A 16,810-nucleotide genomic window follows, 5' to 3' on the forward strand; every position below is an offset into this window, starting at 1 on the left:
ACACACACATGTTATAAAATAGGCCTTGCAAGTGTATGCATGCACCTAATTTAAAGTATTTACACAAACAGCGGGGAATTGTCAGCATTTGAAATTTTATAACAATCGCATGTGAAGGAAATGAATAGTTTAACCAGTTCATTCAACAGTTTGCCAAGTCTTTATCTAGGTCAAAACCCCCTGGTTCTTTAGTCTGCACTCCCCCCTCAAGCACTTCCTATGTGGCTACAAATAGTTTTCTTCAGACTTACATGTCATCTAGAGCAGAACTGAAACCAGACGCACTCCGCATTCGCCCTCACTACATTCGCGCATAGCTCGTGGTCCCGCCCTGGAACACCCATAACCTGTCCCCATTCCACTTCTTTTATACTTGATGTGAGACAGTCACACTTGTGCATGGTTTATAAATTAGGCTGGACTCACGCTTGTGCTAGATGCACGTGTATCTGTGTTTTGTGATGCCTACACATTTTAAAATTATCTTTTAATATAGAAGGTTTTTGCATTATAATAGGTGTGAGAACATGTGCACCTGCTTAAATGTTTCAGTCTTATTGGGGATCAGTCATTATAAAGGCTCGGTGTTTTACATTGACAGGAAATGGAGGCAATAGGAGGGAATTCCCGAGAAGAGTCAGTGATATAACACACAAGAGAAAAATCAGTGTAAAGTCATTTTTCCACTGATTTCTTTTTTGTTCTAACATTGAAATTCCCTGGCAAAATAAAATAAAAAATGGAAAATGAAGGTCCCTATATATGATTTAATGGTAAGTTCACTAAATTAAATTTACATATAACATTTTTCATTAATTCAATACAAAATGTTTGAACATATTTAAAAGTATCTATTCTGTTATTTTTACCTTGGTAGGTCAGATTGTTAAATATGCATAATGCCCTTGCCCTGTAGTGACCTTTAAATATGTGCCATGAATGGAACATGATTGTGAAAGTAAAAGTAAATACTTAATATTCTTTTATATGTTTAAATTTAAAACTGCTATGAAAAAAGACAAATACAATTTTAAGAAAATTCATTATGAAAACTGCATCCATTTTTTTTCTAATGGAGGCTACATAAGTCTCCCAAAAACTTCCCAATAAGTAGTTTTTTAAATAAAAATGTTGCTACTCCTTTAAATTTAAGAGCTACTGCATATCTAATGCACAGTTGAACACTCAGCATTGCTTTGTTATGACACAGAATTTAATTGCATATTTTAAAATGAAGCGTTATACTTTGTGTATCAATCTTAAGGTGAGAAGCAGACAAGATTTGGCATGTGTTTCTTCAGGAACCACTTTGTAACTAGTTTGACTCACTGTGTGACAATATTTGCATATTGTTTTAAAATTACCAAATGCTCTCTATCTTTTATTAGCCTTGTCCAGGCACATTTGCATTGCAAACATTTTTATATACATTTGAGATAACAAATAGGAAATAAGAAACATTTCATCAAGGAAGGCTATAAATGCCAAAATCCACTGCCAAGAAAGTTTAAGAGCTGGAATTTGCTCATCTGTTCTTGCCTGGAGGTACACAACAATCTTACTATTCCTTGGTCACCATTTATTATCTGAAATATCCCCTGCAAAAGATTTTCCTTAGTAACGAGTGCTATAATTCACACCTTTTTCTTCAGATGTCTCTTTCTTCTCCCAGGGCTCTCCATTTTTCATGAATATACTATCTCTCTAGTCCCCACTAATGACTAGAGTCTACTGTATTTGGTTTTATTTGTTGTGTCAGCTTTTTGCAAATAGGAACTCTTTTAAGAATTTAGTAAACATTCTGAAAACTGAAAATCTTACACTGTAGGAACTAAAGATTCCATGCCAGCACCGACCATCATGGATTTACAAAGGGAAACTCTAAAATACATACTGGCCTGCAAGTGCCTTAGGAAGGCTGAAAAATGGTCGGTAAAGGGCATATACTATTTACTGACTAGCATATTAAAAGCACAGCAAATATGTGCACTAAAAACCACATACATTTTCATTTTTAATGCAAACACTTTGACTATTTATGGGCTAATAACATTAATACAGGTGTGCATGTTAACACAATTGCATTGAATTTAAATGAGCTGTTTTGCATAATTTTGCATGCCAGCAGCTCAAGTTGATATATAACATGTAAATATATATTAATGCTGAAAACTGCATGTTAACATTTGCAGAAGTGCATGAACGCACATGTGTTATTTCTAAGTTAAATGGGCATCCCCACACCGTCAGCAAGAACACTGTTGATAACTAGGGCATCCACATTTCAGGTGACCTGTCCTTCACTCACCAGATCTCAGAGTGGAAGATCTTTCCAGTGGCCACATTACCGAAAGACCTTTTCTGGGAAGGCAGCCATACAGGTGTCATTATACCAGACTGCCATTAGATGCAATTTGCCTGTCACTGGTGACCGAGATGGTATCGGACTTACTTTCAGATAGTCATTTGAGTTGTTCACTGGTTAGGGATGGGGGCAAACAATGGGGATTTATCCTGGTATATGCTGGATCTTCTTGGCTTTTGTTTCTAAGGAGAATCACTGTGATGAACAGAATGAGGAGTAGCAAATTCTCAGTTGTTTTCCTGGAAGATGCAGGAAATTTTCATACTCATTTGGGTCTTTACAATTGGAGCTTGGTTGCTTCATGGGTAGTTTGATCTGTTTGTTGGTCTTCCCATTTGGGGGTAAGTAGGTTTATCATGTACTATGCTTGTCTTCCTATATACTGTAGTTGTGTCTTGCTGTTGAGTTTGGGTGATGGTCTGGTTAGTTTGTTGAGATCACCTGGTATTGTCCAGAGCTCATGGGGCTGTGACCTGGGCATTCATAAATCTGCCCCCTCTTGGTTGGCACTGCTAATGTTACCCTAAGTGGATACTAGGTAATTGTGGCCCAGATACTTCTCATATATACATACACACTGAAAATAAAGTGTGTGTGTGCATGTGTATTTGAGTATATGATTGTATCCTGTGTAGTCTCTATTATTAGTGTAACAGAGGACTACACAGGATACAGAAAAATAATTGGGACAGAGTCAATACAGGACACAGAAATAGTAGTGGAACCTATATGAAGTGATAGAAATATGCACGGGGCTCTACACAACTTTCCTGTGAAACAATCACAAAGTATCTTTTCTTATGGACTGTGGTTCAACTGTATCCACTTTTTAATGAAGGTGTCTTTTATGTGAGTCATTTGCAAATCACAAAGTATCTTTTTTGAAGTTAAACTCTATTGCAAGTATTTTATTGTTTCTTTACATGTGCTCTGTATATATTTTGGCAATGTTTTATGTTGGTATTTATACATGCTGTGAATGCATAATACTAAAGAGAGTTTAGAAGTGATGTGAATGAGGAATGATTGAGTAGGACAATTGATCAATATATGTGTTTGTTATTGTGCCAATTTTATCCTTTGAATAGTTTTGATATTCTTTGCCATTGTGTAATAAAGCTTGCAACATTAAGCATCTTTCAAATCATTTAAAACAGTGGAGTTACTTACCCCATTTTAGAGTTCTCTGACAGATATACCATTTTAGGTACCCACATTTTTATTTAAAGCCTAGATCCAATGAACTCTCTATCTCTATCATCATTTGGAGTAAGGAAAGTCTCACAAAGATGAGATTTCTACAATGTTCTCTTGCTCTAGCTTGATGGACTGTATAAACAGGGTACCATCAAGCTAGGGCAAGAGAACATTGTAGAAATCTCATCTTTGTGAGACTTTCCTCTCTCCAAATGATTTCAAATCTTCACAGAGATGTACTGTGCTGTTCATACGTCTCACTCTGCATGTAAAACTGGCCCCAAAATCCTAAACCACCCCAAAATCTCACCTTGACTTATTAGCTGGCCCTCCTATAATGAAATAGATAGTTGAATACTGTGCAGGTATCCCTAGAGTCTTGCTCTCTTTCTCTGCACTCCACTCTACTTCACTCCACCTCACTCTTACTCTTACTCTCCCTCTCCCCTTTCCCTCCCCAAGCCCAGAAATGGCCAAAATGTAATTTGCAATCTTTATCACAAATTGTGTTATCATCATTTCAGGCATATCACACAGCTCAACATCAGGATAAAAGGTGTCATTATTTTCAGCATTAAAAATATGCAATAGCATAATGCCCCTCATTTTCATTAATCCCACCCCTTTCAAAAATTTGCATTCGCACCATGCGGCACAGCAATTATCGCATGCATTATGCCATTATCGTGGACTTTAATGCCATAACGCATTTTGATGAATGACCCTGAAAGGCACTAACTTTTAAACAGGCTCGTGGGTGCACATCTGTGCGCATTCATCGGCCCGCGACCTTGAACACGGCCATTTTATAATATAGATGCGTGTATGCATGCAAGTTATAAAATAGTTTGACCATGTGCAATTTTTAAGTGGACACGCACCATTTCGTTGCAAATCCCACTTCTACCATGTAAGTGGGGGGGATTTTCAAAGACATGCGTGTCAATGCCATTCCCAGTTTTACCATTTTTTCTGTTTGCCGAGGTAAGTCATAGGACTTCCAAACCCTGCTAGTTTAATAGCCTCCCTTTTCCCTTGTTAGTCCCAATCCTTAAATCCCCGCTGATCTATTTGTCTTTATTTTATAACTCGCACGTCATTCGTAGCAGAAGTAAAAGTTACGCGGCAGGAGATTTCAGCGCGCGCCTATACGTGTAAATATTTACATGCAGATTTCAATGTGAAATCCAGGAACACTCATGCCCTGCCCAGACTATGCATCCCACCCGCCCCCTTTTTTTTGGAAAATTTCATTTGTGTGCACTCGGGCAGCTTGTAAAATCCACTTGGCGTAAACTGGCCCGACTTGTGCAAATACTACCCAGTTTTGGCACACACCAGTTTTTAAAATTCACCTCTAAAACGGTGCGTTACTAACGTTCAAACCAGGGTGCATATTGGTGTGAATACATTGATCCGCGCTCAGGGACACGCACATTTTATAATAAACACATGGAATTGCATGCATGTTATAAAAAAATGCCTGCCTGTGTGCACATGTGCCAAATGTTAAGTGGTTGTGCACAAGCACTTGCAATTGCCGCTTCTACCGAGTAAATAAGGGGGATTTTAAAAAGGTGTGCCCTGAATCTATAACCAGTTTTACCAGTTCATCCCCAATTGCCCAGTTTAGAGAGAGGTCCTCCAAACCCCCCTAGTTTGATAGCCTTCACTCCCCCCTATTTAACACCCAACCATTAAAACCCCACAGATCTGCCTATCTTTTATTCTTTTTAAACTTACATGACATCCATAGCACAAGGTAAAGGTTATGTGGCAGGGAGTCTCAGCACACACTGGATCACGTAAATATTTATGCGCACATCGCATATTCGCGCACAGAAATTGCCCATGCCGTCCCCCTTTTTGAAAACTTCTGAGATGTGCATGCTCCGTTAGATACATGCATATGTCAGCAGCTTTTTAGAATCCACTCAATGTGTGCGAGCCCAACATATTCCAGCATCCCCTAATTAGTGCTGCGTGTTTTCAGGCTTTTAAAATTCACCTTTAAGATGGTAACTTTCAAATGGGTGCACTTTGGTCCTGTGCATTGGTGTGCACCTAGATACATACTCATTTATAACTTGCGCACACATACGTGTGCATATTATAAAATATAGCCTGGCATACCCACATATGTATTCAATTTTAAGTGGGCACGCAACCTAAGTGCCCACATCCTGATTCTATTGTGTAAATCAGGGTATTTTATAACGGGCGCGTGTCCACACCATTGCCAGTTTCACCAGTTTGGCCACCAGTTTGCTCAGTTAAGAGCTAGGTCTCCAAATCCCCCCTGGTTTAATAGTCTGTACTCCTCCCAGTTATCCCCGATCCTTTAAACTGAACAGAAATGCCTAATTTCTTTTATTATTTTAAGTTACACCTCCTCCAACAGCAGAAGGAAAGTTACACGGCAGTGGACCTTGGCATGTGAATCACTATACCCCCTCCAGCACTTAATAAGACCCTTTATCATATTGTTTACACTTCTGGTTTACTGCGTTCCTATGCCTTTTCCTTCCAACAGTATATAGCTCCAAGTTTACCAACTTTGTTAAATGTAACTTTATTCTTCCGGTTTTTTACTATTATTTACTATTTTTACTGTTTTTTGTTACTATTACCCTGTTCGATGTAAACCGGTCTGATATGGTCTTCCAACCATGAAGATCGGTATAGAAAAGCGTTAAATAAATAAATAAATGTGCCGGGGTGCATAAGTATTTATGTGCACATCTCTTGGCCATGCCCCGCCCAGACCATGCCCCTTTTTGAAATCAAGTGAGATGTGTATGCAGCAGGAGATACGTGCACATCTAGGCAGCTTTAAAATTCGGTGGACGTGCACAAGCCCAACTTGTGTGGACATCTTCCGATTTTGACATGTGCTGGGTTTTTAAAATTCACCTTTAAATTTCCTTTAAAGGTACTCAGAGATGATCTTCAGAATTTCCCAAATGGCACAAACAAGGGTATCAATTTTCCTATTAGCGGTTGTGATATTCCCCATTCACTCATGACCATGCACAAAGAGGTATAGCCAAAATTGCTTTGTAGGCTACAATAAGTTATTGACTTAAAGATTTATTACTTAAATTATCTTTGAACTTGCAGCAACGGTAAAGCTTGCTGAAGATGCATAACCTGTTCTGAGTTTTCCGTGGTGAATTGAGCAGCCATGGTATGAGAAGCAAAAGTTACCAACATGCTACAAAGACACAAGTCATATTCCCTTTTCTCATGTAATATAGAATCCATTTTTTCCATGAGTTATATTATTAGGCTGTCTCAAATGTGCAATTAAAAATAATGTATGTGCTCTCACTCAGTACTATCATTGCAGAACTACCCACTATAGCAATATAAATAATCTGTTTCCTTATGATTTCTATTTCTTCGAGGTACCAGTGTTGGTAAAACTTGAGTGCAAGGACAATATTATTCAGAAATAAAATCTAGTCCGGACGTGGCATACTCAGAGTATGATCATTTAACTTTGTCCATAATACATTTGAAAACATTCTCCAAATAATTTAAAAATGTGTTCCAAAATGGTTGAAGATGTTTCAGTTTCTAATTATAACATTTGTCTCTATGAAAACAGACCCATTTAAAATTAAAATATGAACTACACTTATTATAATATGATATGTACTTTAAGCTGAATTGAAATGTTTCTAATGGATTGAAGAGAAAGTTAAATGATGACTGGGCTGGGCTGTATATACTATAACTTCTACAAAAAGATAAGACAATGTGCGTTTGCTTTTATATTATTTTCACTGATATTTTTTTTTTCATTTACAAGTACTGTAAGCTTCAGGCAACAAATAAAGAAGGAAAAAGAAAAGAAAATCTTATTTAGTATTATGTACCATAACCAATGGTAAGTTTTTTATCAGGTCAAAAACACAAAATCTTTTTTAATTTGCTTTCTTTTCCTAATTGGAAAAAGTGGAAGGTAGAGGCTGCCATTTGACCTGACCCTGTATCTTTTTTATTTAGAAAATTACCACTAATATTATATCTTATCTTTTCATTATTGTTATGATAATCAATTAAAGATATCATACCCTTTATGGAATCCAGGCCACAAATTAATTCCTGATTATAGTTGATAGATTTTTTTATTTTTGCTGGTCTTGTATATTTTGATAGCATTACTATGTCAGCCTGCACTGAACATCTACCTTCAGTTACCTGAGCATAAGTTGTTCTTCTCTTTTTTAAATTTTAGATTGTTAGTATATAATAAATGGTGAATTGTAAAAGCTGGGCATGCAATAAATTGGGAGATGGGTGCACTTGAGACACAAGCGTTCGTCCACCCAATTTTATAAACCACTCACATGCGCACACATGCCCCGATGAGCAAATATCTCGCATTGGGGAAAAAAGAGGTGGAATGTGGGCGAGGGCATTCCAGGTTGGGGGTCAAGAGATGTGCGCACAAGTTCCTATGCACCTGGGCAAGGTATCAGGTTTATTTGAGCATAAAGTTATTTCTTCTATGGAGGAGAGGGGTAAGTCTAAATAAAAAAATATTTCCAGGCATCTATGAAGCATGTGAGAGGTCTGGAATAACTGGGGGGAGCACAAGATAAAGAGCCAGGGGGGTTTGGAGGACCTAGCTGTAAATTGGGCAAACCTTTGGATGAACTGGGGAAACTGGTCATGGTGTGGACGCGCGCCTGTTATAAAATCTCCTCACTTGCGCGGCTGAAAGCCGACGTTACATAGCTGTGGGCACACACTTGTAAAATTAAGAGCACACATACGTGCGCCAAGGCTGTTTTATTACACTGTGCATATGTGCGCGCAGGATCTAAAAGTGCTACGTATCTGGCTGCACAGGCATTAGTTTCCGACTAATTGTTTTGTATTTAGAAACCATAGGGGCAATTTTAAAAGGGATTTCTTTAGATAAACAAGAGTTTGTCTGTGGAGGTAAACCCTTAGAAAATGATCCCCCCCTTTCCGTGGGGGAAGGGGGGGGGGGGAAGAAAGGGGTGATTCTGATATCAGCATTAGGACTGGCCACAGTGGCATGCTGTCATGGTCTTCTAGGGATTCAGCGACTCCCCAACTCTAGTGTTGCCAGCTAGTCGGTTTTCCTCTGGCAAGGCCGGCAGCTGCTGCTAGAAGTAAAACAAAGCAAAGCTGTGCACACAACAGCGAGCACAGCAGGCCCTACGGTACCCCACACAGGTTTACTTGGGTATAGGAGGCCTACGTAGGAGGAGGGGAAGGACACAGCAGCACACCTGCTGGTTCTAGCCCCACCCTGCATTTCATTTCTGGTAACCTATGCTCTGTTGTCTGCACATTTTTTTTTTTCCTTTAACTTCTCACTGCAGCTGGCCTGGCCAGATGAAAACGCAACCACTTGGCAAACTAGATCTGGGGATCCTCTGAATCCCTAAAAGTCCCTGACTGCATGCCACTGGCAGGCTAGCTGAAGTACATACTGGAATTTCATTTTGAAATGTCTATGTGTTGTTTACCTTTCATACTTTGCACTTGCAAAGTACGTGGGGTAAAGAATCCCACTGACATTTGCTACTGCAGGATTTTGAAAAAGAAACTCCTTGGGGAGTTTCCATTTGAAAATCGGCTGGCAGTCCTATGGGATATAAAGTGCCCATGGACCTGCCAGCACATTCACCAATTTCAATATTGTCCTGCTAAGGTAGCATTTTGTTACTAATTTTATTTTATTCATTTAGGGGTAGATTTTCATAGATGTGCCCATTTTATAACATGTGCGTGCCCCGCCCAGACCTCACCCCCAGCCCGCCCCTTTCACAGAACCTGGCAGTTCTGCACCTACCGGGAGATACACGCATGGCTGGGCTGTTTTCAAAATGCGCTCGGTGCGCTCACGGCCCGGCCTCGCGCATATCTCCGAGTATTTGTGCATGCTAGGCTTTAAAAATGTATCCGTTAGGGGTAGGTATTTCAAAAGGAGTTACGTGCTTTAAATGTATCTACTATTGGAGCAATTTACTCAAGTAAAGTGCAATTACGCAAGCAAATCCTATGGACAATTCAATGGCATAAATTGTAGCAATTTTCAAACGCCCTCTTACTCGAGTAAATGCTTTTTAAAAGCAGGCCCTTATTTTATAATTGTTGAAGAATATTTGTTCTGGCTATAGGTTCAATATTTTTTTCCTTATTCTGCGTATGGAAAAACTCTTTAAAAATAGGGCCTTATCTTTTGAGTTTTCCACATATTTTTACAAAAGAATGTTGCTTTCAGATTATCACATTTCCATCATAAATTTCTTTTCAGTTTTATGCTTCTCCTAACAAGAATAAAAAATGTTTCATGAAAGCTTAACCTCTGTGCTCATATTTGATTAAAGATAAATATGATATTCTCAAGTTTAACAAATCTTAAATTCAATATTACCTTTTTTTCCCCAATTAAATTAATCCTATCTTTGGTAGATAAGATTATAATGAAAATTATAGCTGTAGGTTTATTATAATACTATTGTTATATCGGATACCTCTCTTTAATATTCTGCCAGCATAAAAAAGGCTTTCCTCTGGGGAATTCCCTGTTTGTGTGGGCTGTTACATTTTACTTTTAATATGTCAACTTGAAAGAAGGTCAACATACACAGTAATGCATCAGTAATGCTGAATCAACAATGAAAGCTCATACTTCAAACTTTTCAAAATTCAAAGAGCCAGTTTCAAAGCTTTGGAAAAACATTTTCTTCAAAATAGGTCAAGGTAAGGACTATGATGCTTGCAAGCCAAAAATGCAGGACATAATGTGGTGTGTGAATGTGTGTATGAGGGGGGGGGAGGGGAGGAGAGTTGAACTTTAAAAATAAATTGGACTGGAAGGCTGGATTGTATTGAGCTACTAAGGGGCCTATGTATTAAGAATATTCTCCAGTTGTGGGGCCTAAGCAGTAATACTTATGCTAAAAACATTATTATTCCGTGAACTAAAAAGTTTTTTTTTGGTATACTAAAAATGTTGCTTAATGGATGATGCGCTACAGTTTCCAGGAATGCATTTGTTTTCAAATGACATGAAAACTTGCATCATTTCAAAATGAAATGAAACAAATTTCCCAGTAAAATTCACTGGGTTTTTTCATTTTGTTTCAGAAATAATTTGCAGGGCTGTACAACCAAATGGGACCAGCTGGCACCATTTTAAAAACTGGAACCAGCATGGCAGGAGAGATTAGTGATTGCTCCTGCTCCATTCGGACTTTGGATACCCTTTAGAAGGGATGAGAGTTGTTCACGGAGGTGGTGTTCATAGGGGAAGTCCCGCTGGGGTTGGGGGGGAGTTACATTTCTAAATTTTTGGCAGCTGAGTTTTGTTTTCAGACGTGGGAAGGAAGGGAACCTATCCCCTTCGTTTCCTTTGGTTTATCTTTTGGTTTTTTTTTTGTTTCCTTTTGTTCCTATTCCTTTTGATTTTTTTTTCCAGCAGAAATAATTGAACCAAAACATGACACTGTAATAACAATGTGGGATTGATGTTCGTTTTATTCAAGCAAATGAAATGAATAGCAATAAGCATCAAATGAAATGAGAACCCAAAAACCTATAGTTTATTAAATGCTATACTGATTAATCTGGATATGCTGAACTGAGCATGCTCATTTGTCTTTTCCTCTTGGCTTTGTATCCTTCTTCAGAAAAATCTTAGCACATAATGTATATTTTTGCTAGGAGGAGAAGCAGGAGAGCAATTGAAGAGCAAAAAGAAGAATAGAGAAAAACAACCAGACATAAGAAAAAAGTGCATCAGATATCTTAGATGCCAGCAGGAAAGAGAGAGGAGGAGGAAAGCACTGAAGAGCTGCCATAGAAATCTGAGTTGGAACTGTAGAAGGTGGTAGAGAGGAAGGTTCAAAACCATGCCTACAGATTTATGCTTTACTTGGATGAGACCAACATGATTCAGGAACTCATATTGAAAATTACTGTGCTGTTTGGGAGAAACTTCACTAGAATTGTCCTGGTGGCCAAGGAGTGAGTTTGGCAATGGATAATGTCTTGGGTCCATCCACAGGACAATCAAGCACATAAAACATCACTATCCAGATATCAATACAGCAATCAGAATACTGCCAGCCAAGATCCAGGAAGATAGGAGATGGTTGCATCTGTCCAATTTTCCTCAAGCTGCTGAATGAAATGAAGGCCTCACAGAAATTGGGTGGACTTTAAGAACCCATGGAATCAACAGAACATTAGGAATGAGCTGATGATTTACCTGTATTACATAAACACCAAATAGGAGCATACAGCAAAAGTCCATTAACATTTCTTGCAGGGTTGTCTTATGGGTCTGCTGAAGCTATAGGAGATTACAGGTTTTGCAGTGGCAGTAGCTATATACTGGACTGAGAGCCTAGTGAGTGCAGGACAATTGTAAAAGTTGGAAGCAACACTGAGCTTGGATCTTTGTGGACAGCTTGAGGCATTCACAGATTTCAGGTCTGAGAAGTTGGAAGATAGTGGCCTTGCTGTAGAAGGCCAAACTTTATTGATGGAAGCTAAAGGAATTCATATGCTCCAACAAGACAATTCAGTTAATTCTGTTTCTTTTCCCAGGTCAAACAGGTTTGTGGGCATCCCCTGAATTACTACATACATATGACCTATGCCCAGCAACACCACTATTGCCATGGAGCAATATGAATTGGCCCAGAAAGGCAATGTCATCATGCTGGAGCTGGTGCCATCAATGCTATGGATAGATTGTAAGCCCCTGGGGATAGCGAAATACCTACAGTACCTGAATGTAAACCGATGTGATATTTCAGATCGAATGTCGATATATAAAAAAAAAAATAACTGACTTTTACCCTCACATGACATGCAGCCAAGATAGTTTGCAGGCAACACAAACAAACATCCGCCCTTTTCTAGTCCTATGGAATTACTCCAGACTGAAAAGCAGCATTGGAAATGTCAGCCAGTGGAGCTGCCAGGACATCTTTAAGTTCCCATAGTACCCTTTGATATATCCCATCTGGCCTCATTGCATTATCTATTTTAAGTTTAGGTAGTTCCTCTCAAACACACTGTTCTGAAAATCGATTGAGGTTTACCTCACTTCCAGTCTTATTTGTTTTGTTTTATGTGGTCCTGCTCTAGGCCCTTCCACAGTGAACACCAAACAGAAATATTTGTTAAGCAATTATGATTTTTCCTCATCAGCCTCTATATATTCCTCCCTTCACCCTTGAGTCTCACAATGCCACTTTTGCACTTCCTTCTATCACTAACATATCTAAAATGAAGTTTTGTCCCCTTGTTTTACCATATTTGCTATTTTTTCTTCTATTTAAAGTTTTACTTTACTGAATACTTTTCCAGCTTTTCTTAATTTTTCCAGATATTGTTGCCTATCTTAATCTTTCTGTGATCTCTTGTAGTTTATGAATGCTAACCTTTCTCCCTTACCTTTTCAGCTACTCTTTTAGAATTCTATAAAAGTTTCTTTTTCCTCTTCCCTTTATTTACTTTCCTAACAAAAAGATTAGCTTTTAGCTGATAACATGTTTTATTGAAAAAGTATTGTTTGTATGTGAATTTATTACTGTATGTTAATGTGTGAGCCACTTAGATTGATTATTTTATTATAAGCAGACAAAAAAATGTTTTAAATAGAATAATAATAAATAATTGTCCTTATGATATCTCCTTTTAATTTTGTCCACTGCCCTTCTAATTCCCCAAGATTTTCCCATTCAACTAACGATTCCTTGATGTACTCCCCCATTTTGAGAAAGTTAGTTTTCCTGAAGTCTAGGACTCTCACCTTAGAATGAAACTTCATCTCTTGCTTCCCAATATTAAACCACACCATCTGGTGGGCACTTGTTCCTAGACGATAATCCACTACAACATCAGAAATACTGTCCCCGTTGGCAAGTACCAGGTCTTGTATTGCCCCCCTCCTGTGTGGGTTCCATTGCCAGTTGACAGAAACAGTTCTCCTTGCAGAGAACCCAGGAGCTCCCTGCTGGTAGAAGATACTGCAGTTGGGATGTCCCAATCAACTTCTAGAAGATTAAAATCCCCTAGCAGCAGCACCCTCCCTTGTACAGCCATCCTGTGAATATCCTCCATTAAAGCTCTGCCTATCTCCTCTGTCTACGATAGAGGTCTGTATGTTACACCAATACAAGTAGATGTTCCATTCCCTCTTTCCAGATTAAGCCACAGTGCCTCCTCTTTACTTCTTAAGTAGAAAGCATTGCATCAGAGTGTCAGTCAGCCCCAGGACAGGCATTCCCTTGGATGCTGGGCTGTAATCTTCCAGGCCTTTATCAGGAGAGCATCCTTATTCTGGTTTCATCTCTACAATGACTCTGTAGTATTGTGGCATAAATACCTGAATGGCAATGTCCTTGAGGGCCTCAAACCAGTCAAGAAAGTCCTTCATATTCTGACTAAAAGTTTGGCAATATGAAAGAGGCCATAGAAGCCATTGTAGTGGCTCAAGAATCTGAATTCCTGAAGGGCTCTTTGGACAGTCTAATCAATGCAGTGGAAAGGCTTCAGGTGACAAATGATACCATGAGCTAACCAATCCAGTTAATTTATTCCCACCCATTCTTCCTTAACTACTTCATCCACATCTTGTAAGAGGACCTCATGGATAGAAAATGATCTCCTGACCCCTCTGCCCCAATACCTGTTATAGTGGGTGATTGGTTCCATGACAGCAGGACCCTGAAAGACACTGAACATTCTGTGAACATTTTAGGGGTAAGTTTCAAAGCCATTTATGTGCATAAAACAGTTCTATTTGCACAAATGGCTGTTCTAAAATTGATCTGGACTTAAAGATGAACTAAAAGCCTAGTACACACCCATATACGCACACAAGTTATAAAATAGCCACGTATCTGGGTGTCCGCCAATGCACATTTATTTATTTATTTATTTTTAGATTTTTATATACCGGTGTCCTATATGAAATAAAGATCACATCGGTTTACATTGAAACAGAACATGAAAATTGCCAAAAGGCATTACATAGAACAAGGTTATGAAACTTGGAACAGTGTACATAAGTTCAAAATTTAACAATAATGTTGTAACATTGATGACCAAAAGATAAAGGAGAAAAAAAAAAAAAAAGACTTAAACAATTAAGTTGACAGGTCTTATTGAGCATAAAAATTATAACGTATAAGTGAGAAAGTCTCAAGTGTCCTGCAGCAAGAGATTAGATACCGAAGTAGGTAGTGGTATGGAAAATGGGGGTTTGTGAAGAAGATATGTTCTTGCTGGTTGGAGGGGAAAAAATGATGATCATGGTCCTGGAAAAGCTTGGCTAAAGAGCCAGGTTTTAAGTTTTTTTTTGAATGAAGAGTGGCAGAACTCAAGCCGAATGTCTGGTGGGAGCGCATTCCATTGAATGGGGCCTGCTGTAGATATGGCACGTTTATGATGCGAGGATTTTGTTGAAGGTACATAGAGTGTGCCTTTATATGCTCCTCTGATGGGTCTAGAGGAGGAGTGAGGGCGTAGTTGGTTACATAATTGAAGAGGAGAGATATTGTGAATGGATTTATGAATTACGGTGAGTACTTTATATAGGATCCTTTGCTTTATAGGCAGCCAGTGGAGGAGCTTGAGAATGGGGGGTGATGTGATCTCTTTTATTCATATTGGTAAGGATTCTGGCTGCAGAGTTCTGTAGCATTTGGAGGGGTTTGATGGATGAATATGGAAGGCCAAAGAGAAGCGAATTGCAATAGTCAACTTTTGATATAATAATGGCTTGTAGGACCATCCGAAAATCGTTGAAATAAAGAAGAGGCTTCAATTTTTTTTAAGACTTGTAACTTATAAAAACAGTCTTTGGTGGTTGTGCTTATGAATTTTTTAAAATTGAGCTGATTGTCTAGCATGATACCTAGATCTCGAACATGTGGTGAGTGATTTAATATGGGAGTGGATGAGTTGAGTAGGTCAGCTGGGTTTAGAAGTTTGATGTTGATGTCTTGATTGATGATTAGGATCTCAGTTTTGTTGTTGTTAAGAATGAGGCAAAGGCTGGAGAGAAGATGATTGATCTGTTGCAAACAATTGTTCCAGTGAGCCAAGGTTTTTTGTAAGGATTCTGAGATTGGGATGAATATCTGGATGTCATCCGCGTAGAGATAGTGAGTTAGGTTTAGTTTAGTAAGTAGATGACATAGAGGTAAGAGGTAAATGTTGAAGAGGGTAGGGGAAAGGGAGGAACCCTGAGGGACCCCCCGGTTGGAAGGGATCGGTTGTGATTCTTTGTTGTTAATCTTTACTTTGAATTGTCTATTTGCTAGGAAGGATTTGAACCAGCTGAAGACTGTTCCTTTAATGCCTATATCTGCCAGACATTTTAATAGAGATGAATGGTTGACAGTGTCAAAGGCTGCAGAGAGATCTAGTAGTATCAAAAGATGTGGTTGTTTTTTGTCCATATTAGATAGAATAGAATCGGTAAGAGAGATAAGGAGAGATTCAGTGCTTAACGATTTCCGAAAGCCATACTGGGAAGATACAAGAATGTTGTTTTCTTCCAAATATTCAGATAGTTGTTTATTGACTATCTTTTCCATAATTTTGGCGATCAATGGCAGATTAGCTATTGGGCGGAAGTTAGCTGGATCTGTGGTTGGAAGGTTAGGTTTTTAAGTAGAGGTTTGAGAATGGCTAATTTAAGTTGGTCAGGAACTAGACCCTGGGAGAGAGAGCAGTTAATGATGTCTGCAATTGGTTTTGATATGGAGTTTCTTATTGCAATGAGAAGGTTAGTAGGAATTGTGTCTAAGGGATGAGATGACGGTTTCATTTTTTTAAGTATGTTTTCTATCTCAAGTGCTGAAGTGGTCTCGAAAGTTTCCAGCGTTGTATTTAGTTGAGGTGAGGTAATGTGAGGGAAAGGGGGATATGAAAAAGATGATGAGAAAGAGATAGTCAGTTTGTCAATTTTATCCTTAAAGTATTCTGCTAGTTCTGATGCTTTGTTGAGTGCTTGATCATCAGGAATGGTAGGAGGTGATGGTTTAGTGAGAGCTGAAACGTAGGAGAAAAGTGCTTTTGAATCAAATATGAAATGATGTATTTTTTTTTGAGAAAAAATCTCTCTTTGTTCTCAGTATGGTGATCCTATAAGCATTGAGGGAGGTTTTATAAATAGCTAATGTTGTGGGGGATGGGTTTCTCCTCCAAGTGTGTTCTTTATTTCTTAGCTCTTGT

The 16,810-nt window shown here is 38.6% G+C and overlaps 1 protein-coding gene across 1 annotated transcript in view; it reads left to right on the forward strand.

Moving 5' to 3' along the window:
* MDGA2 (MAM domain containing glycosylphosphatidylinositol anchor 2) overlaps nt 1-16,810 on the forward strand; it is a 1,648,575-nt gene that overhangs the window by 1,325,045 nt on the left and 306,720 nt on the right. The window lies entirely within an intron of this gene.

Source organism: Rhinatrema bivittatum, chromosome 4 (assembly GCF_901001135.1).
Source record: "Rhinatrema bivittatum chromosome 4, aRhiBiv1.1, whole genome shotgun sequence".
Taxonomy (NCBI): domain Eukaryota; kingdom Metazoa; phylum Chordata; class Amphibia; order Gymnophiona; family Rhinatrematidae; genus Rhinatrema; species Rhinatrema bivittatum.